This window comes from Macaca thibetana, chromosome 7, assembly GCF_024542745.1.
Source record: "Macaca thibetana thibetana isolate TM-01 chromosome 7, ASM2454274v1, whole genome shotgun sequence".
Lineage (NCBI taxonomy): Eukaryota > Metazoa > Chordata > Mammalia > Primates > Cercopithecidae > Macaca > Macaca thibetana.
Genome location: NC_065584.1, coordinates 138,221,470 through 138,245,626, shown reverse-complemented (window position 1 = coordinate 138,245,626; position 24,157 = coordinate 138,221,470). Strand labels below are relative to the sequence as shown.

General features: G+C 40.7%; 1 protein-coding gene across 2 annotated transcripts in view; it reads right to left on the bottom strand.

The window, feature by feature from the left end:
- Positions 1 to 23,858, bottom strand: part of UNC13C (unc-13 homolog C) — a 753,954-nt gene extending 730,096 nt beyond the window's left edge. Inside the window, exons 1-2 of one of the 2 annotated variants that reach the window (XM_050799780.1) lie at positions 23,681 to 23,858; positions 23,107 to 23,212 (exon numbers count right to left, since the gene is read on the bottom strand). The gene's annotated coding sequence lies outside the window, so the exon portion shown is untranslated. Of the gene's footprint in view, positions 1 to 23,106; positions 23,423 to 23,680 lie in introns of those variants that run through there. The other variant, XM_050799781.1, reaches the window with a different exon arrangement.
- Positions 23,859 to 24,157: the final 299 nt, after the last annotated feature.

The following is a 24,157-nucleotide window of genomic DNA, read 5'->3' as shown; positions in this document are numbered from 1 at the left end:
CTCCTGATCCATGGGTTTCAGAGATCCATGGGAAAAGCATGGTTTCCTGGCCAGGGTCACACAACACTCACCACCTGTCTTGGCTGAGGGCGGGGGCTCTTCTGGCTCCAAGCTGCTCTCAGGTGGGCCATCACCCCACCCTACTTTTCCTCACTCTCTGTGGGTTGAGTAGTCCACCTAGTCAGTCCCAGTGCAAGAATCTGGATACCTCAGTTGAAGATATGGAATTAACTCGCCATTTTCATTCTCCATGACAACCATGGACTGTATCTGTTTCCAAATCGGCCATCTTGGCCAGAATGTACTAATTCTTAAATTGGGTAGATGGATCATGAGAAGTCCTTATTTCTCTGCTTCTTACCATATTTTTATGCTATATATCTCTTTGTGATTAAGTATTACAAAGTAGTTTTTCATGGATCTAGAACTAGAATGCAGAAAAGTAAAACAAAACCCCATATCTTTGAAACCAAAGAAAAGTCATTTAAAATCTCCCAAATAAATGAACAGAGGGGAATAAAGCTAAGAACTAAGAATTGCCCTCCAAACATTATAGTTTCTTATTCTGGGTGGATGGAAAGGAGTGCTCTCAGTGGTAAGCAACATTCATAATGGGTGGCCCCTTCCTCCTCAAATCAGAAACGACTGAGTTTTTTTTTTTGTTTTTTTTTTTTTAATCAGTAGGATAAAAGTAATTAAGAAAAAGACAAAAAGTAGGAGATATTGTGACAAAGACCTCCACCAGCAATATAGTTAAACTTCCTGGATGATGTGAAAACTCTTCTCATCTCTGCATCCTGGCTCCTGCATATGTAAAACAGAAATGAGAATATATACTGCTATGGAATGAATCTTTATGTCCCCCTAACTTCATATGTTGAAACTCCACTCCCCAGTGTAATATTAGGATGTGGGATCTTTGGGAATTGACTGGGTCGTAAGGGTGGAATCCTCATGAATGGGATTAGTACCCTATTAAAAGAGGCCCCCAGACACCATCCTCACCTCCTCTACAATGAGCAGACACAGTGAGAAGACAGACCTCTGTGAACCAAGGAACAGGCCCCTCATCAGACACTGACTCTGTCAGTGCCTTGGTCTGGGATTTCTGAGCCTTGGGAACTATGAGAAATGAGTATCTGTTACTCATAAGCACCTATTTTATGGTATTCTGATATAGCAGCATGAACAGAATAAGACATTTACCTTCTAAGACTATTTGACAGATTGGAGATAATGTAAATTACAAACATATTACACTTGTCTAGAAATAGCTGATTCTCATTAATTGGTAGCTTTGCTTCTTATTCTAGGACTTGACTTTACCTTCTAATTTTAAGATAAACATAAATTTATTCATGCATTCCACAAATATGTAATTATACTGTTTTCTTATGTGTTAGAAATACAGAGTGAGAGAGAAAGGCAGGGGTTGGAAAGAACTCAATTACACCAGATTATAGGGTCTGGCATCAGTAGACAATTACAGATACAAGGAAATGTAGTGAGGTATGAGTATCTGATATAGTTTGGATGTCCCCTCCCAAACTCATATTGAGAGCTAATCTCCATTGTTGGAGGTGGGGTCTTGTGGGAAGTGACTGGATCATGGGGGCAGATTTTTCATCAATGGTTTAGCACCATCCCCTTGGTGCTGTCCTTTCAATAGCGAGTGAGATCTTGTAAGATCTGGTTGTTGAAAAGTATGTGGCACCTCCCCTCACTTTCTCTCTTGCTCTTGAGATGTAATACGCTGGCCGTCCTTTTGCCTTTGCCATGATTTTAAGCTTCCTGAGGCCTCACCAGAAGCCAAATAGATGCCCGGCATGATGCATCCCATGCAGCCTGCAGAACCATGAGCCAATTAAACCTCTTTTCTTTATAAATTGCCCAGTCTCAGGTATTTTGTTATAGCAATGCAAGAATGGCCTAACACAGCACTCTTGCAGAAGTTCTCTACAGAGCAGTTTTGAGTAAAATTGTAGGAAAGACTTCAATAATGAGAAGGTTTATGAACTGAGCCCTAAAAGTTCAATAAATGGTCACCAGCTAGATAAGGCTGAGGATGGTGCTATGAGCTGAGAAAACAGAGGGAGCAAAGGCACCGAGGCATTCAACAGCATGGTGTAGTCAGGGACCTGCAGTGGTTCAGAATGACTAAATTACAGCATGCTGTGTGTGTTAAGGTCAATGGCTAGAGAGGCAGAGAGAGACCATATTAAAACTTTGGAATTTATCCAGTAGTTCAGAGGCTTCCACAGTGGGTGTATCCTCCCCCAGGGCTGTGGTATACAGTGCTGAAATGTTGGAAGTAAATATTTAAATGTCTAATTACATTATAGTAATACCATCAATTTTATTTATGTGTACCTTATATTTGTGTGGTAATACATGTTGACAGTTATTAAGGGAAGATGTGTATATACATATATATACACACATACATATATGTATATATATACACACATACACACACATATGGGCATATGTTGATGTTTTTTCTTTATTGAAGAGATACATTATGTATCTACACAATTTGAAGACAACTACTAAATTATTAAGCAGATCCACAAAGTAATAAGATTTTTGTATTAAAAAGCTTTCATGGTAGGGAGAGATGGGCAGCATAGAGTATAGGTTAGAGAAGGAAGTACAGGATGCTATCCTAATTGTCCAGACTGAGATGATAAAGATCTGAACCATGGCAGTAGATTTAGAGTTGAAGAGAAACGCAAGGCCTGTTCTTGGAGGATATTACACAAAAATAATCAACAGGATTTAGTCACTTATGAAATCAAAGTAAGAAGAGGCAGGCACCTTGAAATGGCTCGTGTATTCCTGGGTTGATGGCTGGATGGCAGTGCCAACCAGAATGGTTGGAGCTTAGGAATGGAGGTTTGGTGGCAAAGGTAATGAGCTCCTCTTTTGGCATGTTTAATTATAAATTTTTTTTTGTGAAAATTAAATGGGGATATTTAAGAGATAGTTGAGTAGACGGATTTTAAAGTTCTGAAAAGAGGTTTGGCCTAGGCCTAAGTATGCATGGGAGTTAAGGGCTTAGAATCAAAAGCTCATACAAATTAATAAGAGTGGTCAGAGAGTGAAATGACTAAGAAAAGAGGTCAAAGTTAAGGAAGTTGCAGTATTTAAAGGAAAGGAAGGAAGGATAGGAAGAAAATGCAGAAAAAGAAACTCAAAAGCAAGGGTTAGAGTGGTAAGAAGAGTATGAACAGAGATATGAGTCATGGAAGCCCAGGAAAGGGAGAGTTTCTTGAAGAAAATTGATATGTTTAATTGCCTTGGGTAAACAGCATTCCCTTGTTCATTTTCCTGTTAACACTTTCAGGTATTCACCAAGCACCTGCAGTTAGACAAACTGCATTAATTTTAATATCACAGGTTATGGAAAGTCTATAATTTAGAATAAAGTATCTGTGAATATTATTCTGTACTTAAACATTTTGGTCTGTCACTTAAATACCTGAGGTCAGCACTGTTTTTTTTTTGTGTGTTGTTGTTGTTCTGTTTTTTGAGACGGGAGTCTTGCTGTTGCCAGGCTGTAGTGCAGTGGTGCGATCTCGGTTCACTGCAACCTCTGCCTCCTGGGTTCAAGCGATTCTCCTGCCTCAGCCTCATGAGTAGCTGGGACTACAGGCACAAGCCACCATACCCAGCTAATTTTTGTATATTATTAAATATACAAATAGCTATTAAATAGAGATAGGGTTTCACCATGTTGGCCAGGCTGGTCTCAATCTCTTGACCTAATGATCTGCCCACCTTGGCCTCCCAAAGTTCTGCGATTACAGGTGCAAGCCACTGTGCCCGGCCTGAGGTCAGCACTGTTAACCCAGCACCTAATATATAATAAATTAAGAGTGACATGAGGGGTGTATTTTGGATGATTAAAACCACTAACGCTGATGGTGGGCCAGATGTTAAACAATCAGCTTAATCATTTCCATTTTGGTAAATGATTTCACGCCTACGATATGAATCATTGACAGCATTGTAACACCAAGGACTCACCCTGATTTGTAGCGTATGTTCTATATGTGGCATTAGGCATACTTCTTGCTAGCAAAAGATGATTTTAACAAAAACACACCTCAATTGATTTCATCCCTTTGTAAGAGAAGAGTCACAGAGTCCTTCAAAACTTACCTAAGTGTATACCTTGGTTTAGTTATCTTAATCGTGTATTTTAAAGTTTAGACTAGGTGTATAAGCCAGAAGTCAAGAGCCCTGTAAATCAGCCCTCACCCTGTGTCACCCAAGAAAGCATACAAGATTACAAACAAGGAATCAAAGACAATTTGTACACACACATATGTACACACCACCCACTTTGTAATGCAAACATTATGATTAATAAGCCAAAAAAGACTGGGCGCAATGGCTCACAGCTGTAATCCCAGCACTCTGGAAGGTCGAGGTGAGTGGATCACTTGAGGTCAGGAGTTTGAGATCAGCCTGGCCAACATGGTGAAACCCTGTCTCTACTAAAAATACAAAAATTAGCCAGGTGTGATAGCATGCCCTGTAATCCCAGCTACTCAGGAGACTGAGGCAGGAGAATCACTTGAACCCAAGATGCAGAGGTTGCAGTGAACCGAGATCATGCCACTGCACTCCAGCCTGGGTGACCGAACAAGACTCTGTCTCAAAAAAAAATAAAATAAAACAACTTCCTATCTGAGATGGTAAGCTCATCTCACTTAAGCAGAAATCACTGTCATTGAATGGCATTAAACAGTTATCAACTGCTAATTCTTTCCCTGGCAAATCTCTTCAGTGTCCCTTTAAATTAAGAACATTTAATTTAGCAAAAGCTCATTTTGACTAGAGAGTTATTTTTCATTTGACAAAACTAAGTGTTCTCTACAGAGGTGGACAATAACTTCATTTGAGTGTAAACCTTACTTTTATTTCCATGCTCTATTTGAGTGTAAATCTTACTTTTATTTCCATGCTCTAAAAATCTTCACACTGAAAAAGTACCTTAAGATCTCAGTACTAAAATGCATGAGGGAAGCAATTATGTCTGTGCTATTTATGGCTGTTTCCCCAGCATTTAACCTAACACTTATTAGAAATATAATCTTTAGTGGAGCATAATCTTAAATTTTGCAAAGGCTACTGAGGAACAATTTTTCCTAGCACAGACAGATCAAGAGGATATTTTATAAGTACCAGTGTTTGTGTATTTAGTTTGTGTATTTTGCTTTTTAATAAGTACCAGTGTTTGTGTATTTACCACTGCCCTAGAAAGAGCCAAAGCAGCCCTCTTCCCAGAAAATCTACTGGTAGTGATATGGTTGATTATCTCCAAAGATGGTCACCAGCAATTCCACCAGTTCCTTCAGTTACAGGCCACTCCTCCCATCAAGAGGTAAAGATTATTGCCCCTCCTTTGAATCTGGCCTTGTGATTTGCTTCGACCAACAGGATGAAATGGCAGGGACTTGTGTGAGTTCGGGGTCTAGACGTTGAGAGGGCTGGTAGTATCTACTCCTGCTCTCTGGGAGTTCAACTGTCATGCTATGGAGGCCATGGAGAAAGGGGCCATGTGGAGAAACTGTGGAGAGAGAGGACACATGAAACCCTGGAGGATAAATCAATCAGTTTAGCTGACAGTTAGCTTCAAGCCCTCAGACATGTGAGAAAGGCCACCTTGCATGCTTAATTCCAGCCCAGTTACCAGGTCAAGGCAGTCAACTGAGTGACCAGAGCAGAAGGACCACCCAGGCAATGCACAGAATGGTGACAGATAATAAACCATTGTCATTTTCAGCCTTTGTTATGAGTAGTTTGTTACATAGCAAGATATCTCTAAAATGACATCACAGTTCTCTCCTTCTATGTCACCATCAGCATCTTATATTTGTTCTTTTTGATATTATTCTCATAGGAATTCTAGCCTGTTTGCTTTAGTTGTAGTGTTGAAACCAGTTTCAAGAATGAAGAGCTACATTTGAAAAATGCTGGTTTTCAAAACTTTCCAATGGGTGCAGTGCCAGATAACATGACTTTTATTATAATGGAAACAGTTTGTCTCTAAAGTGTTTATAATCAAATTCACTGTGCTTGAAATATTCAAATACACAGAACTTTTCCTCTTAAAATTCTGCTGATAGTTAAGTAGTAAGTACAAGAGCAAGGCCCAAATTTAATGTATCCTGCCCTACCACACGCACCTAAAAGTATTATTGAGGTCTAAGCTGATCCATGTTAAACATTTCTAAATATTAATTTTTTCTAATTAATTTTCTAATTTAATTTCTAATCAAAATGATTTCTTACTGTATCATTCTAAATTTTAGCAGTTGATGCTTTAACATTACTGAGGTAGATACACTCATCAAAAAAGTCTCTGGTGATATCATTTTTTCTCAGTGGCATTTCAAAATAACATGGTACAATGAGATAAAAATGATATGGCTGTGTCCCCACCCAAATCTTATCTGGAATTGTAGCTCCCATATTGCTCACATGTCATGGGAGGGACCTACTGGGAAGTAATTGAATCATGGGGGTGGGACTTTCCTATGCTGTTCTTTTGATAGTGACTAAGTCTCACAAGATCTGATGGTTTTATAAAGGGAGTTCCCTTACACAAGCTCTCTTGCCTGCCACCATGTAAGATGTGCTTTTGCTTTCCTTTGCCTTCTGCCATGATTGTAAGACCTCTCTAGCAATGTGGAACCGTGAATCCATTAAACCTCTTTCCTTCATAAATTACCCAGTCTCAGGTATGTCTTTATTACCAGCATGAGAACAGACTAATTCACTCCCTATAAAATCTCCCAGCAAACACTAAGTATGATCCTTTTCTTTCATGACTCCTGTCATGATGTAATCATCACCGCTGTCTTCAAGACTGAGTTTCAGCCTGAAGTCTTCCCAAGGAGAACATAAAGAACATGATCTTCTCTTGAAATTGTTAGTTATTCCACTGACATAATTTTTTGCATGTTAAGATTACTTATACAATGGGTGAAATGCTAAGTTAGACCTCCCAGTACTCTGTGAAAGCAGCAGTACCTCCAGAAATACACCTTAGCCTGCACTTAGAAAGCTCATCCCTGTGAACCATACTGTATGATTAATCCCAACTGCAAGAACTCACATTGACCTTGCTTATAACAAAGCTCAAAGTAGACATATTCAAATGTCCTTCCAGAAGAGTCTAAATAGTACTTTTTTTTTTTTTAACATAGTTAGATATTCTGTCTCTATGCTGAAATCTTCAACATGTAGACGTCCTTTATCCCTTCTTTAACAAACTATTGTTTCTGAAGTTGTCAAACTTTAGGTACTTACATGTCTGTTTCAACTAATTGCTGGTAGAAGACAGTGATACAATTTTGCTCATTCTATCATTTACTTTGCTTCTTCTTATTCTTCTACTCTTAGAGACATAATGGTAGCTGGTTCTCCCTGGAATTCTCTTCCAAGCTCCCTGCTCTTCTCACTTTATGCCAAAGGAAGCAAAATTATCTACCTACATCTGCAAGTCAGATCAAGCCAGTAGGGACCCATTTCTAAAATTTCCCTGGGCAATCGCATACATACCCACAACTTCTACTGATGACTCCCAAATCTAAATTTCAGGCTCAGACCCTCCTTTGAAATTCCAGCTTCAAATAACCACCTGCGTTCTGTACATGACACCTTCATATTCCACAGCTGCTTTCAAGTCCACCTGACTTTTCTCCTCCCATTCTTACTCTAATGAGTCTTGTTAGTGGAATGATCACCTACCCTGACACCTGAGATGTTTAGCCCCTTCTCCCTTACACTCTACAGTCAGTCCAAGCCATTTACTATCAATTCTATCTCCAAACATATTCTTTGAACCCATCCATTCCCTCTCTCTTACCTCACTGATGCATCATTTCTTATCTGGACTCTTACACCCACATTGCAACTGTTCTCCTTGCCTACAGCCTTGCCTCCTCTCCAATCCATTCCTTGCATAGTAGCCAAAGTGATCTCCATGGAACTAACCCTGAGTGGCAGCAGAGTGAAGTGGTTAAAAACGTGGACTCCAGAGCCTAGGTTAAATCCTGATTCCATCACTCACTAGTTTTGTCATCTTGGGAGTGTTGCTTAACTTTTCTGTTTCGTATTCCTCAGAATTAAATTGGAATAAAAATAGTATCTACTTTGCCTGTTGGTTATGAGGATGAAATGAGTTAACATTTGTAGAGCTCTTAGAACAGTGCCTGGAATATAGAAAGTACAATACTGTATAAGTAGGTGTTAAATAATTGGATGACAATCTATCTGCTTAAGACCTTTTTCTGGAGGAAAATGCTTACTCGGGGAAAGTAACCCTCCATAATCCAGCACCTGCTTACCTGTCTAGTCCAACTCAGTTTATCCCACATAAGGGCAGAGCTATAGGCACAGAAAACTATTGGCAGATCCCTGATCCTGTCCTGCCATTTCATTCCCCCCATGCCCTTCTCTCTGGAATGCCCTTCTCTCTGGAATATGAAGTGAACTCCCACCAATCATTCAAGTATTAAAGATTGGGTATCTTCTTCCTTTTAAGTCAAGCCAAGTTACTCGCTTCCTTTATGGTGCTGTCATAGAAACTGGCAGATATCTCTATTATTCCATTTACCACACTGCCTTGCAATATTTCTGACAAGCCTACTTCCCCTATTAGGCATGCTTTTTGAGGCCAGTGACTGTGTCCTGTATCCTTATCTCTTTGATACATAGCATAATAACTAGCATGGAATACAGGATACAACAAATATTTCTATTTCATTATCCTCTATGTGTTTTCTTTCCTCTGTCAATAATATTAGTAGTGATGTCATGCTGCTTTAATATACATAGAACACTTTAAAACATATCCCTTTTTTGATCCATAGAATAAAAGACAGAAAAATAATTATTCTCACATGTGAGAGAACTGAGGTTTCAAAAATCAGGTGGTTTCCCTAGGATCATGCAGACATTATTCAAACCAGAACTTGCAGTTCCAAATCCTACAAATTATTTTTCCATGTTACAATTATATACCCTCCCTTGAAGATGATTATTTTGTATTAAACGCTGGGAAATTAATGATTCTGCTGTGTACACTTTCTTCAGAAAGCACCTTTGCTTTAATGTCTATGAGTCATACTTCCCCCATTTAAAAAAAAAAAAAAACTAAAAAACTAAATCATCTTGTTTTAATCAACAAGAACAGTATTGCTCCTGGCCAAATGCATTCATTACTTACAAATATGCCTTATAAGCTCCCAGACAGGTGTCTTTTAAAAATATGTTGTGTTCCCAGTGGGGTTTGACCGAAATCCTTGGTTGCTCTCCAAGGGAACCAAGACCTTGTAGTCAGAAAAGGGAGCCTTGTCTGCAAAGTCATTTCGTATTTTACAGGCCTAGCCAGGAATAGTCACAAAAGAGAAGCACCTGGTCAGGCATGGTGATCGTTCACGAGATCCAAACAAGGAAGATCTTTCTTTAAAAATAGTTTTTGGAGACACCTGAAGATTAGGCTGCGAGCCAGTGTCACTGGTAAATAATAGTCTGGTGTTTACATTTTCACCAGGGATTGTTTCTCCTGACACTACAAATAAAATGAGGCAGCTAGACTCTCGGAGCCTGTAATTTTATGGGGAGAGCTGTGTGTTTAAAACGTAAACAAAAGGACTAGGCTGTCTTTCTAAGGAGTTTAAGAAAAGCCGGAATTTAACATGCAAGCACATTTCCATTCTGCTGGACACTTCTATTCTGCAAGACAAGCTTTATACTAAAGCTCTAAAATGAGTTTTTTCTTACCTCAGAAGTCCTTCCAAATCCAGGTGTGTGGCAAATGCTAACTGCTACAGAGAAGACAAGCCTCTGGCTCCTGGGAAGGACGGGCTGTGTTGGCAAACACAGACCCTTTGGGGTTTGAAATCTTGACAGGGCCCAAACAAAGCTGCTTCTTGTGTTTCCTCTGTTATAGACCGTAGCATTTAACTTTTTGTAACATGAAAAGATATCTACTTCCTTTTATCTTTATTTTGGGAGGATATCTACCCTATTAGAGACTATCTCTTTGACATAAGAATCTAATGTAATTACTGTAAGAAATCCATGAACATCCAGTCAAATCACCTGGTTACCTTTATTCCCTCCATTGAAGACACAAAATAATGTAAACAGATTCCCTTTTTTCTGTGACATTCCCCAGGAAACTAAGCGTTGTTTTCTCTTTATAAGAACCATTGACTGAAACAACATTCTGATTCAATATTTGACTCATAACAGCTGTGAAAGCAGAATTTTCTATTGATAGCTTAAATCCCATCTCACCTTGAGAATCTTAGTTATTGGCAGGCTAGAAAACACATATAACCATATACCCCAAACACGCAGTTTATAAACAACATTCCATCTTAAAGGGAAAACATTAATTTCTGATATCAACAGAATGTTTTGTGCTTTAAAAAGTAAATTTTGATTGTGATAAGAATTGGTGTTCGAATTTTGTGTTCAAAATGATTCAATGTTCCAAAGTCTACTATTTTAGTCAAATGAAATTTAGGCTTTCTTTGGGATTAGAAAAGGATGCCTCTTGCTTTTAGCTTTTCTAACTAACAGGCAGTCTGGATGGCATATCAAGTCACTGTAATTTTCAGAGAAAATTACATAATTATTTAGGTTAAACAGAGCACAAGATGATCAGCATTGTTGTTATTGTCCAAAACTAAAATTTCTCCTTACTACATTACAGGCTAAAAATATGGTGCACCCTGTCACCATTTCCTTAATTTGCTCTGTCATTATTTCCTTAATTCATAAAAATAAAATATGAATGGAAAAGGTTCATAACATTTTACACTCATAAACATTTAGCTATTTATTTCCTAAGGTGAGCTTCACAACAATTTTATGAAAGAAAAGGGAAAGCATCATTTCTCCCTTTTAACAAATGAAGAGCTGAATCTCAAACATTACAAGGCTTCTGCAAGGTCACGCAGCTGGTAAATGGCAATACCGGAAACAAATCTAGTCTATTAGCACCGAACTGCGTGGTGCTCTTTTTTTGTTGTTTTTTTGTTTTTGTTTTTGTTTTGTTTGTTTGCTTGAGACAGAGTCTTGTTCTGTTGCCCAGGTTGGGGTGCAGTGGCGTGATCTCAGAGCACTGCAACCCCCGCCTCCTGGGTTCAAGCAATTCTCCTGCCTCAGCCTCCCAAGTAGCTGGGATTACAGGTGCCCACCACTACACCCGCCTAATTTTTTGTGTGTGTTTTTAGTAGAGACAGGCTTTCACCCTGTTAGGCTGGTCTCGAACTTCTGACCTCAGGTGATCCACCCACCTCGGCCTCCCAAAGTGCTGGGATCACAGGCGTGAGCCACCGCGCCCGGCCCGTGCTATCTCTCTTGAATAAACTTTGCCCTTACCCAGATTAATCAACTTAGAACCTAAATTGCTATTGGTAGCCCATCTGCTGTGAATTAACTCTAGCTCCATCTATCCAAATTTGGTAAACATGGGAGGAAAGTGCCCAAGAAGCAGCCTTGGTGCACTTACAAACAGAGATGATTCTTAAGGTGATAGTTCCATTCCGAGGAAGAACCACACTCTTCCCCTATATCTCATACTCTGTGCACTCATCTCTTTCCCACTCAATCCTACTCTCTGCAGCTCTAAATAAACGTTTCCACCAGAAAACAATGTGGGCTCTGTAGAGATAGCTAATATTGAAGGAAGATACAATGCATGGGTTGCAGAGCTGCTTTTAGAGGGTGGCTCAAGGGTCATAGAGGAAGTATTCTACAAGTTATCAAGGCTGTTGGTTAGTCAAGTTGTCACAATCCTCTTTGTTATTGTTTCTACCATAAATGTATCCTTCTATCATGGAAGAATATGTAAATTGTTCTGTATACTACATTCACTGACAGATACACAGAGACTTAACAAATGTTTCTAGAGTATTTTTGCATCCAGTGAATACTTATGGGGCATCTATTATATGCCAGGCAGCAGTCTCGATTCTGAGGATACATCAGTCTTGTATAGGAGACAGACACACAAAAATAATCACACTGCCTTTTGGTGAGTGGTATAACTAAGGGCTTTAGATGTGATTGTTTCCACCTGGGTGAGTGGGACAGCTTTGCAGAAATTATGTCATGTGATCTGAATCTTACAGGTTAAGCAGTAGTTCAGTAACAAGGAATGGAAAGGGTAGTGTTTTATTCCTCCTGCAGTTCACAAACATATAAATGCAAATAAATACATTAATTCCCACGGGAAGCCTCTACAAACCTGAGACTGAAAGATTTTAATAGAAAGCCTCTAGAACAATGTATAGAGTGGCTTAGTAAATAAGAACTACTGATCACCTTATGCATTTCACCATTAATAATCGCTTCTGGTAAGTAATGAATACTTATATTCTCAAACTACTTAGAGCAAAAAAGTTCTTAGCCATCGCCTAGTTCAATACCAACCTTGCTAAGACACAGAAAGATTAAATGTCTTATTTAAAAATCACAGTTAATCACTGAAATTAAAAATAATGTAAATAAAAGTTTCTGACATCCCATTGTTTGTTTCTTGAATACTGCATGCTCTGTTGATGTAAGTCAATAGTTTATGGTTAGTGATGTCCTCTGTAAGACATAAGCATGGTACTCTGAGGTCAGAGGTTTAGGTTAATAAAACACAAAGGGATTGTTATTTATTTTCTGCTTAACATAAAAAGGAATAAAGAACCTGAGGCAGGGAAAGAAATTCCAAAGGTGAGGGACAAGTGTGGAGGTAAGTACGAAAGACCAAAAGCCCGGAGAGCTGGATTTGATTGTGATTCATTCTTGTTAAGTGGTCTTGAATTAGCCATTTGCCCCCATTGGCTTCCATTTCTTCATTTGTAAAATGAAGTCAATAATACCTGGTTGTTCATTTGTAAGTCTCTCAGTTTATATGTGAATATGTGTTGGACTTCAAAAACTATTAATATAGATTAAATATCTTCTGGGAACCTTTTTCATATATGCCCTCCATTATAACTGAAGCCAGATTCACACAATTGGTATTAGCCCCAGTTTAGAATGAGGAGACTGTGTTGCAGAGGATTTATTTGATTTTCCAACAGTCACTTAGCTAGCGGGTTACAAGGCTGCAGTTTGAACACAGCTCACCAAGCCCATTGCTTTTAAAAAATCAGTAATATCATTACTTATTCACTTTATCATAGTATTTAAATTTCAAGCATGACCAAATAAACACATGTTTATGCTTACAAGCACAAATGCTACTGAAACAAAAGTTTCAGAAAACATTATTCTTACTGCACTTCAATATATTATACTTTGGAAATCCTAGTCACAACCCCCTAAACTGATTTTGTAACCAACTAACTCACAAGTCACAGTTAACAAATACTGTCTTAGGTTACATGACACACATGCTTTTTTCATTAAAAACCCCTTTAAATCAAATGATCCTTAAAGTCCATTCCAGTTCTAAAACTGGACATTTAATACAATAAGGAAATATGAAGATGCTTTAGAAAATTTAAAGTGCTATGAAAATGTGTGGTGGCCATAACACACCCATTTATCACATATGAGCATCTGTAGGAGCCAAAGCACTGCAAACTCCACTCATCACTATCCCCATGCCAGAGTGAAAGGGCAGGCATTTTGAATCTTTAATAGCTCAAGAAAGACTGAGTCATAAATAGCTGTAATTTGTCCTGACATTTAGAAAGTTGATATCCCAGTGAAGAAGTCGTTAGATTGGAGAACTCTGAGAATAAGAGATATTTAAGCAATTTGACTTCCTTTCATATGCAATATATAGTCTCCACGGAGAACTGGCCAACTTCAATGTCAACCAGAATGTTTATATTCGCTCAGAGGTCATCTTGACAATGAAATGTCTTTTACTGACAACAAGTTACAGATGCGAATTTCTTTTTAAAAAGAGCTATATCATGACAGCTTCTTTTTCTTATTATAAATGGAATATTCTAATAAGCATAAATAGCCCACGAAGCAACTTCGAAGGCCTTTTTACCAATATTAGCACCAGTTTTTACAGTAGCTGAGAAGTTTGCAGAGTAAAAATAACAAAGACATTGATTCAATTCTCCCATTCTCATTTAGAATAAACATTCTAGAGCAATGTTCTTTCCTGTCATAGAAAAAAGAGGCCTCAATGTCTGTGCCCCACCTACGTAGCATAGTTTTCTTGTCTCCAATGAGCCTTTCTCCTCCCACCACAGGGCTAGCTCAGATGCTCTCCCCACTGCCTAGAAAACACCCAGCATCCTACTTTAATTCCTGCTCATCCTTGAAAACTCATCTCAAATATTCCTTCCTCTAGCCTCTTCCCTTGGCCACTCCCATAGTTAAACTTTCATGGCACATGCACTTTTTGTTGTTGCGGCTAATAGAAGTGTGATTTATTATTTATTTGTCCAATTATTTGATTAAAATGACTACCGTACTAGATTCAAACTCTAAGAGTACAAGAACTGTAACTTTTTTCTATCACCATTCTACCCCCAGGGCCTAATAGAGTGCCTGTTACATGCCAAAAACTAAGTTAATGTTTTTTGAGAAAATAAATGGTTCTCTTATGGAGACGACTCCATCCACTCTCAGTTGCTATGCTTTGTATTCTCCTCCAAACACTACGTCTTTATTCTTTGAAGACCTTCTACACCAAGGAGCTAATGTTTTATGAGAATACAATAATCAAGTTAGCAATTATAAATTTGCTTTTTACTTATTATTTTTGAGACAGAGTTTCACTCTTGTTGCCCAGACTGGAGTGCAGTTTGGTAATCTCAGCTGTCTCTGCCTCCCAGTTCAAGTGGTTCTCCTGCCTCAGCCTGCTGAGTAGCTGAGATTACAGGCATGCACCCCAGCCCCCCAATTTTTGTATTTTTAGTAGAGACAGGGTTTCATGATGTTGGTCAGGCTGGTCTCGAACTCCTGACCTCAGGTCATCCACTGCCTCAGCCTCCCAAAGTGCTGAAATTACAGATGTGAGCCACCCTGCCTAGCCTAAGTCTGCTTTTTAAGTTGATGGCTAGAGAAAAAAATCCAAGAGAAAGGGAAAGAGATTTTGTGTGAAGTTATATTCTGTAGTGTTAACAATATTATAGAAACAACCTTAATATCCAACAAGGAAATGGTAAAACAAGGTACATCCATTCAATAGAATGTTATCTATACATTAAAATGAATAATTATGAACAATATCTTTTATAAAGAAAAATATTCATAGTAAATGAGGCTAAATGAATAAGGACAAAAGGCCAAATTATATAGCTATCTCTAATATACAAAGCATACATTAATCTAAAAAGATGGATTGGAAAAAAATCCATGTAAAAGAAAAGCAACTTGATATGGGAGTGTGATAATTAATATTTTAGTTTTATTTTTATAATATTACTTGTATCAAGAGAATCATTTAAAAATATACATAAAGTAATACTCAGAGTCTGACTGTAAAATTTTTTTTTCATACTTTAAGTTCTAGGGTACATGTGCACAACCTGCAGGTTTGTTACATATGTATACATGTGCCATGTTGGTGTGCTGCACCCATTAACTCGTCATTTACATTAGGTATATCTGCTAATGCTATCCCTCCCCTCTCCCCCCATGAAAAATATTTTTAACCAAAACATTAGATACCTACTTTGAGAATCCTATAGCATGTTATATGTGGTATATTTTCCAGTGTAAAGAACAATTGGGTGTTGCCTTTGAGTGAAGATTGTGAGTACCAACAGACTCTCAATCTCATTCTTGGAAACTCTGTGATTTATGGCTATTGAATACACCTAAATACAATCCAAAATTAACATTGTTCCAAAAACAAGATTGTGTCAGCTTCTTGGAATTATTACAGCGTGCTTCCAATCACATGGTGGTAATGGAGATGGACACGTGCTGGCCTGGAATATAGATGAACTTATTGCATTCTGTTTAGAAATCAACACCTAAGCAGCTCCAAGAATTTGTCCTCTAAGAATTCCTCCCTGGTTCCAATTAGGAAGTTAATTCATTACTCAACCAGGTGAGCTCTACCCTAAGCGCACTGATTCACTGAGGCACACATGGTCACCTAGGACGAGTAAATTCTTCTGTTAAGTTCTTCTGTTATTCATGCCAATGGCTGATGTTCGTTTTTGATGTGCCAGACACATCACTGAGCGTACCAACATTTCATCCTCACAACAACTCTACAGATTAGGCATTATTATTAACCCCCACTTTTTAATGAAAGTAATTGAGACACCATCATTATTTTGTAACCTGCCCAAGCTCACATAGCTAGTAAGTTAGAAACTAAAGTTAGTTTAGGTCTAAGTTAGAAACTAAACCTAGAACCCGCACATTTAACCATTACTCTGTAGTACTATGAAAATGTGAGTCTGCAAAACTTTAGAAAAAAAAATTGGCGAGTTAGGAGATAATTGGTTGAATCCTACATTGTTAAATTCACATGAAACATAGAGCTTCCTACACTCCATATATCATCAGAAACAACCTAAATTGGGAGAAGAAATCCCACATTGACTTCTGCCTGCTGCAGAGCCATGAAAGCATATATGCTGTGACTGTCAAAAAATTGCTCTTGTCTCATCACTTTCAAAAGTACTTTGAAGCTCTGAGCAATGGCCCAAACACATTCACAAGCCTACGACTGAGAGTACCAGATAAATTCCACGGTGTGGGGGAGAGAGGCTCTCTGGTGACAGGCACTTTCAGGAAGAAGCATCTATCTTCAGAATCCTCACCTGACCATTTGTCTTTGCCTCAGAAAACAGTCCATTTCTGAGTCCCTGTGGAACCCAGCAGTCACCAGACAATGGGAGTGGAGTCTCCACTATCCCTAGACAATGCGTATTATCAGCTACGAGGATGGGGACAGTCCCTGTGCTCAGCACTGCCTTGCTGTCACAGCCAGGGACAGACTTTAAAATGACTCAATAGTGAGACATAAAAATATCCAAGTCATGGACTGAGGGAGTGGGAGACTTTATAAACTATGAAAGGTTGAAGGTTAAATTACTACTATTTTCACCTTTGTCCCAACCAAAAAGACCGTCAGCAAGCTGTTAGTAAACACGACTTGTGATAAGAAAGTGAGAAAAAAAAATATCTGAGTAGGGAAATCAACAGTTTGTTGACAACAGGAAGAAAACTGGGCTTGAGGCCAAATACCTGCTCATCTCCCTGGAGCTGCAGCTTAGCCTGTGAGAGCAGCACACTCGGGGGCTGAAGGCACCACTGATGTGTGTCCCTGTTGCTTCTGCGATGGAGTGGTTTTCAAAAGCGAAAACAAAACGCGGGGGAAGAAAGGGTTGAAAGTGAACAGCCAATCATTCTTATGAAAAGAAAATTTTAAAAGCATCCACATTTTAAGCAAATAAAATGCTGGCAGGAGATTCTTGGGCAGAGAATTTATTGGATAAGCATTCTCAATCAACTTCTTTTGTTCCAACTGCTACCACCGTGCCCAGCCCAAAGAATGTCTTACTTTCCTTAAAACATGCGAAACTAAACATTATTGAGCAAAAACCTTTTCAGTCTTTATCTTAGCTAAGACAGGTGACTGTGCTTTAAGTTACTAAAAATTTAGGAAGGGCAAAAAAATAATAAAAAGTGCCATTTCTCAAAATCAATGAAAGTGACAAAGAATTTTACATAGCCTCAGATCCTGTTGTCCTAAGCCTAAAATACTGGTTTTACTATGAACATTCCTTGCCCATCCAGTATGTTACTTTCCAGGGAAAGAATGACAGAATAACTAAAATGTCTGTGTGTGGTGAGGAGCGGAGTGGGGAAACAGGGGAGGAGATAGAAAAGAGGCCCTTTGAGTCATATTTTTGTCCAAGGTCTGAATTACCACTGAGTTATGCCACTTACTCTAAATCCAAAATTTTCCCCATGAGAGTTTTGAAGCGCTCATTTCCCTGGATCTCCACCAGTATCAAGCCTGTGTTCAGGCAAAAGACCATCAACAATCACTTGTTACCTAAAAACTAGGTACTCACTTTTAGGAGTTCCTTCTGGAGCCAGCAAGAGAACTCAACTTTCTTTTTTCCTTTTCTTTTTTCCGGGAGCCTAGTTCTTTCTCACTCTGTTCGGGTTTCCAGTCTTAAAAGCTGAGCCAGCTAGAAGGAAGGTGTTTGATACTATGAGACTAGCTACTCCTGATGCAGGTTTCAGCTGAACCCAACTGTTAAAGAATGCTGGGAGGTTTATTAATCAGGTGAAATCACTTCTTCCATTCTGGATGTGAGCTCACAAAAGTCACTCCCTGCTGTTATAACCCATAGTGATTGTGTGAGGAAGAGAAAGAACAAGATTATTTCACAAAATTCTCACATTATGTCTATTTAAATGTTAAACAAATTCACCAGGATTGGACTCTCATAAAAATAAATGAATAAAGAAGGAAATAATGTGCCATTGCTGATGCTGTGCTTAATTTCAAATCATAGTCTGATCATCTGATTCTTTTATGCCAATATTTAACTATATGCAAAGAACCTATAACATTGTTTCCCAAAGTATAATCTGTAAACCACCTGCCTCAAAAACCCAAGATGCTTGCTAAAACTATAGACTCTGACAGCATCCCAGCTTCAGTGCATCAGAAACTCTAGTGGTGGGATCCGATCCAGGAATACATCATTTCTTTATAAGCTTCCTGATGGTTATTAAGCATGCTGATGTTTGATGGTTCTCAAAACTTTTGAAAGTGCATGAGAATCACTTTGAAACGTTTAAAATGCACATTCTCAGGGACTGGGATTCAGTAGTTCTGAGTTAAGCCCAGTAGTCTGCATTTTTAGAAAGAACTTTGGTAGTTCTGAAATAGGAAGGAGCACACTTTTAGCCACACTGCATAGGGTTTCTTTTTTTTTTTTTTTTTTTTTTTGAGACGGAGTCTCGTTCTGTCACCCAGGCTGGAGTGCAGTGGCCGGATCTCAGCTCACTGCAAGCTCCGCCTCCCGGGTTCACGCCATTCTCCTGCCTCAGCCTCCCGAGTAGCTGGGACTACAGGCGCCTGCCACCTCGCCCGGCTAAGTTTTTTTTGTATTTTTAGTAGAGACGGGGTTTCACCGTGTTAGCCAGGATGGTCTCGATCTCCTGACCTCGTGATCCACCCGTCTCGGCCTCCCAAAGTGCTGGGATTACAGGCTTGAGCCACCGCGCCCGGCCCCTTGCATACGGTTTCTAGGTACTCAACAATGCAGGCAGCTCTACTTCCCAACTCTTCACTACCGATAGGTCTGTTTTCTTTCATCTTACAAGTCCTAGCCTTTCCCATTCTCTCTCTGGTTTATTTGTCAGGGCTACTTCCCCTCATCCTTTCCATTCCAGGCCAGCCTACTCTATTGATTCAAATGCACAAGGAAGCTTCATTAAGAGTAAAGATATTTCAGGGAATATGCAGCTACAGTAGAGATAAATCACAAATAGAATTCTCATTGTTCAGGATGTCCTTCTCAAAGGGATCATGTTGGACTACTTTCTATTGACCTGAAAATCTTTCCACTAGACCCTAGGACTTGGATTATAGTCACAGGGCTCAGTCCTCATAGTCTGCCTTTCGAGTTTAGGTATAGCTAATACGTCAATTTGTACTACAGGCAATTGTGGGATCCAAGCTCTTCTATTAGCATTCTTTGAACTCTGTCTAGTCTCCCATCCCACCATAGTAATTTATGTTCAATTTACCATTTTTAACATTTGTAAGCCCTTATTTCACAGTTTTATTTCAAAAATACAGGAAATTTAACACTATAACAGAAACTTAGGGGGAAAAGAAAATTGAGGAAAAATTACAAAAGAATCTTAAGTAATGCATTTATTTTCTTCATTTTACAGATAAGGAACCTAAAGATAAAGAGCAATGAATATCATCCCATAAGTACTTTTCCATGCATCTATATGTACCTTAATTCCTATGCGTAGAATTCAACCATGGTTTTGTATGTGATGTTTTCCCTAATAGTCATCAATGCATCTCTCCACTTATTGATTCGTTTGACAAATATTTATTTTTGCACTACAATGCAACAACTTTGGTGTATATACTTTTAAAATGTTGGCTGATATACTAAGCAAAATATGATACAACATTGTTTAATTCATTTTTTCTTTCTAGTAAGGTTGAACTCGCTTTTAAAATATTTACTAATTACATTCTATCACTTTGGAGGTATCCCTTAAATATTTGGCCCATTTGTCATTTGTGTTGAATCCTTTGTGACTTTGTATTTATCTGAACACATTACATATTACAAACATCTATCCTTCATTGGTCCTAAGTGCTATAATACTAATTAATTCACTAAGCTACTACAATTTGAGGTAAGGTTCAGAATTGTCTTCCTCACAGGTTCTCTTTAGGCCTCTGTAATACCTGAGACACTGTCTTTTCTACAGCCTGTTTGTTGTATTGCCCTTTTATTTGTTATTTTTTCAGTTTTCACTTAAAAGATTCTCTTTTTAATCTATTCCAAAGTGTTGGAAGCTGAACTATGCAACTTCCTGCCACCCACTTTTCCAGTACAGTTTTCTGAGGACATAGGTTTTCAACAGAAAAACAGAAAGTGGACCTTCTACTGAAAGCAGGTAGGATCAGAGTCAGCTCCACGGGCCCCTGTGGCAGTTTTTCAAAGCAGGCCTTAGGGAGTGAGTGTGTGAAGTCAGGGGAACTGAACCCTCCCTCCTGTGAGGAAAGGGCTGAGTAAACTCATGTTCTCTTTAGTGAAATAATCCAAATTCGGATGGGAACGCCTCCATGATGACATTCCCCAGCACTCTTCTTATACTTTAGGTATTGAAGGCAGCTCCCTCTTTTATGGTTGGTTTCAGCAGGCAAAGAAACGAAGGAATACAGTATATACATATTTTATATGTATATGTACACACATATATTTAGGGGGAGGGAAAGGAGAGGAGGGTCATATGAACCTAAAACAGTTATCACATATCTCATTACCCCCAAATGAGCCTGTGTCAGGTTCACGACTATGCCAAAGGTCATGTTGAGGTCTGGAGCGAGTGGGTGGGTGAGCAGAAAGAACCCTCGGGGGGCCGTAGGCAGGTGAAAGATGATTTTATTCAGCAGCCGCTCTCATCAACAGCTTTCTCACACTAGCTCTCTACACTGTTCACCTGTAACTCAGCTGTCTGCTCCGGCTCTGTGGCTCCTGCTGCCCCCACACCTGCAGCTGCATGGCCTGCTCTCCCTTGGCTTCAGGGTTAGCAGCTTAACTCTTTCTCTGGGCACGAGTGAGCCAAGCTGTATCCTAGCTCCCCAGGGTCCATCTGCAAAGATGGACAGCTCTGACTCTGTCTTTCTCTGGGCACCAGCATGCCCGCCATGTCAAGCCATGTTGAGCTGAGCCGAGCCCCAAGAGCCGTGTCTCTTGTGCACAATGTCAACAGGGCGGTTACATCTTTTACAGCCATAGTGGCTCAGAGCCAAGCATGAACTTACACAAACAGGTTATATAACAAGTGAAGGTGCGCACTCACACACCAAACTGGCTTGGATATCCGCCTCTGCCTATTCGTTGACCAAAGCACATCCATGTACCTTACACTCCACCCCCTAGGCTGAGGGAGACATGGACACACAGGACACACAGGCCTGGCATATAAACTTTGGGCACACAGGCCTGACACATACACATAGGCTTCTGGGCACATAAGCCTTATACATAGGCTCTGGGCACACAGGCCCATCACATAAATAAGTTTCAATAAACTGCTCAGCTATTGGCACAGATTACCATAGGTGCTACCTCCTTAGTGATTACTGTTCACATTGTCCTGAGTTCAGCTCATTAGCTACTGTGCCTACACCTGGTTTTAACCCATGTGGTGTTAGTACTAGGCTGGACTGCGGCAGCAAACCAGGCAGCAGTAGCTCCCTGCCTACACATATCTGTGTACCATGCCCTATTAGGAATGGGAGAATGCCCTTCCTAACGATGAAGGCTTAGGGTGTAGGGGTGCCTCAGGCCCCATGGCCTTATTTTGCATTAGGAGTACAGGTCCCAAGACTTCCTGTAACTCTGCTGCTAAGGGACTTGTAACCAGTGTACCTCACTGCTGTAAGTAGACTCCCCACTTTGCTAAAGTGGAAGTCTGTGCTGTCCCAGTCCACGGAGTCATTACCCACGAGTGTACCCACCCTGCTGTTGGGAAAGTCGTCCGCACAATGTCTATAGCCCTTCCTGCCACGCTCTCATGAGCCTGAAGGGCAGTATATACAGTTACTAACTGCTTTCCCAGTCCAGGGGGTGGTTATCCATGAACACACTATCACAGACTGGCCCCCATAACTATCAATGAATGCAGTTCTGCCCTGAAACTTATCCAGGTTCCCATAAACTAGACTGCAGTCTGCACCAGTATCTACCAGTGCTAGGACCGGCTGTACATTAGTGGGGGACCAGAGGATTGCCAGCTCCACATGTAGCCTCCGGTTGTCCAGTTCTCCCCAGAGTTGGGCACCGCCGTCAGTTCCCTAATCAAACAGGAAAGGCGTAATGTCTTCGCCTGTCTGCAAATAGTCCTTGAGCTGCAGTTTCCAGGTGGGGCTGGGTTGAACAACATTGTCTTGCCCCTCCTTGGGCATTCTTCAGAATTGCAGCTCTGGGGACAATTGCCTCCACAGAGCCAACAGCATTCCATTGAGTTGCCTGTCAATTTTCTCCCTAGCAACCCCAGCTGCAAGTAAATCCATCTATATTTGCATGTGGGTCACTCTCTGGGGCCCCTTTTAATCTCGTGGGATGGTTACTTGTGAAGGGGGCACCTTCCCCTTCTTTATGACGTGGACTCCCAGGTCCCGCCTTCTGCCTCCCCAAGGGCTGCCATAGCAGTAGTCACTTCATGTATGCGGCGCCCCACATAAGGGGTGAGAACAGCAGCTAGAGAGCCAAAGCACCCAGGGCCGCTGAACTCAGCACAAGATCCCTCGTGGGGGAGGTAAAGCGTTCATCGTCTGGCCCCAGGGATTCCTGTCAAACACTTCTGCATATCCATCTCCCGGAGCACCTGCACCAAATCAGTGTATGATTGCCATTTACTCACAGTTTCTGGTGTCTCTCTGGCATCGTTCCAAACAGTCCGTATGGCTGCCATCAGCCACTTGATTTGCGTGTAGTCACCTTGCGCCTTGTGTCAACCGTTGGCACAGCTGCAACCGCCGATGAAGGGAGGGGTGAGTTGTGATAGAAACCAGCTTCTCCATCTCAGAGGTGGAGCAAGAAATGCTACCAGCTCCTTCGGACGCTGCTGGACTGTTTACCTACTTCCCTCAACTCAGTGGGAGTATAAGCACTATAAGAGGTGTGTTCCACCACTGTGGGGGGTGCTCCTGGGATCTCCCCTGGGATCCCACTGGCTGCTCATCTTCTACCTTCTGACGGATCACAGAGTGATCCCGCAGTGGAGGAGCCTCCTCAGCATCAGACCGAATGGGAGTGTCCCGCCAGGAGGACGGGCTCAAGGTCAAGCTGACAGCTGTCGCTAACTCCTGTTCCAGGCTGTTTATCTGGGCCTCTAAGTGCCCTGCTTGTGCCTGGAGGTCCCCCACCCCCAGGTCCTGCTCCAAGCTGTGCAGTTGGGCCCCCAGGGGCTCAGCTTGCACCGAGAGGTCCCTTACCTGTGGAACTGAGCGTGTACTTCCCGCAGTGCAGTCAGAGACGCCCATCCCACGCTGCCAGCAAAGGCGCATTCCTTCTTGGTGCTGTGTATTCCCACACTTGCAGGAGACCTCTCCACTGCCTTCCGCGTTTCCCTTTGGGCTCATCCAAGCAGCACCGCTGCCACTGGGTACAGCCCGTGCTGCGGCCACATAGCTGACCCGGGAGCCCCCAGGGGACGAAGACCTACTCACCTCATCCTGCCAACGTCGCAATTGTCAGGTTCATGACTATGCCAAAGGTCATGTTGAGGTCTGGAGGGAGTGGGTGGGTGAGCAGAAAGAACACTCAGGGGGCCGTAGGCAGGTGAAAGATGATTTTATTCAGCAGCAGCTTTCATCAACAGCTGTCTCACACTAGCTCTCTACACTATTCACCTGTATCTCAGCTGTCTGCTCTGGCTCTGTGGCTCCTGCTGCCCCCACACCTGCAGCTGC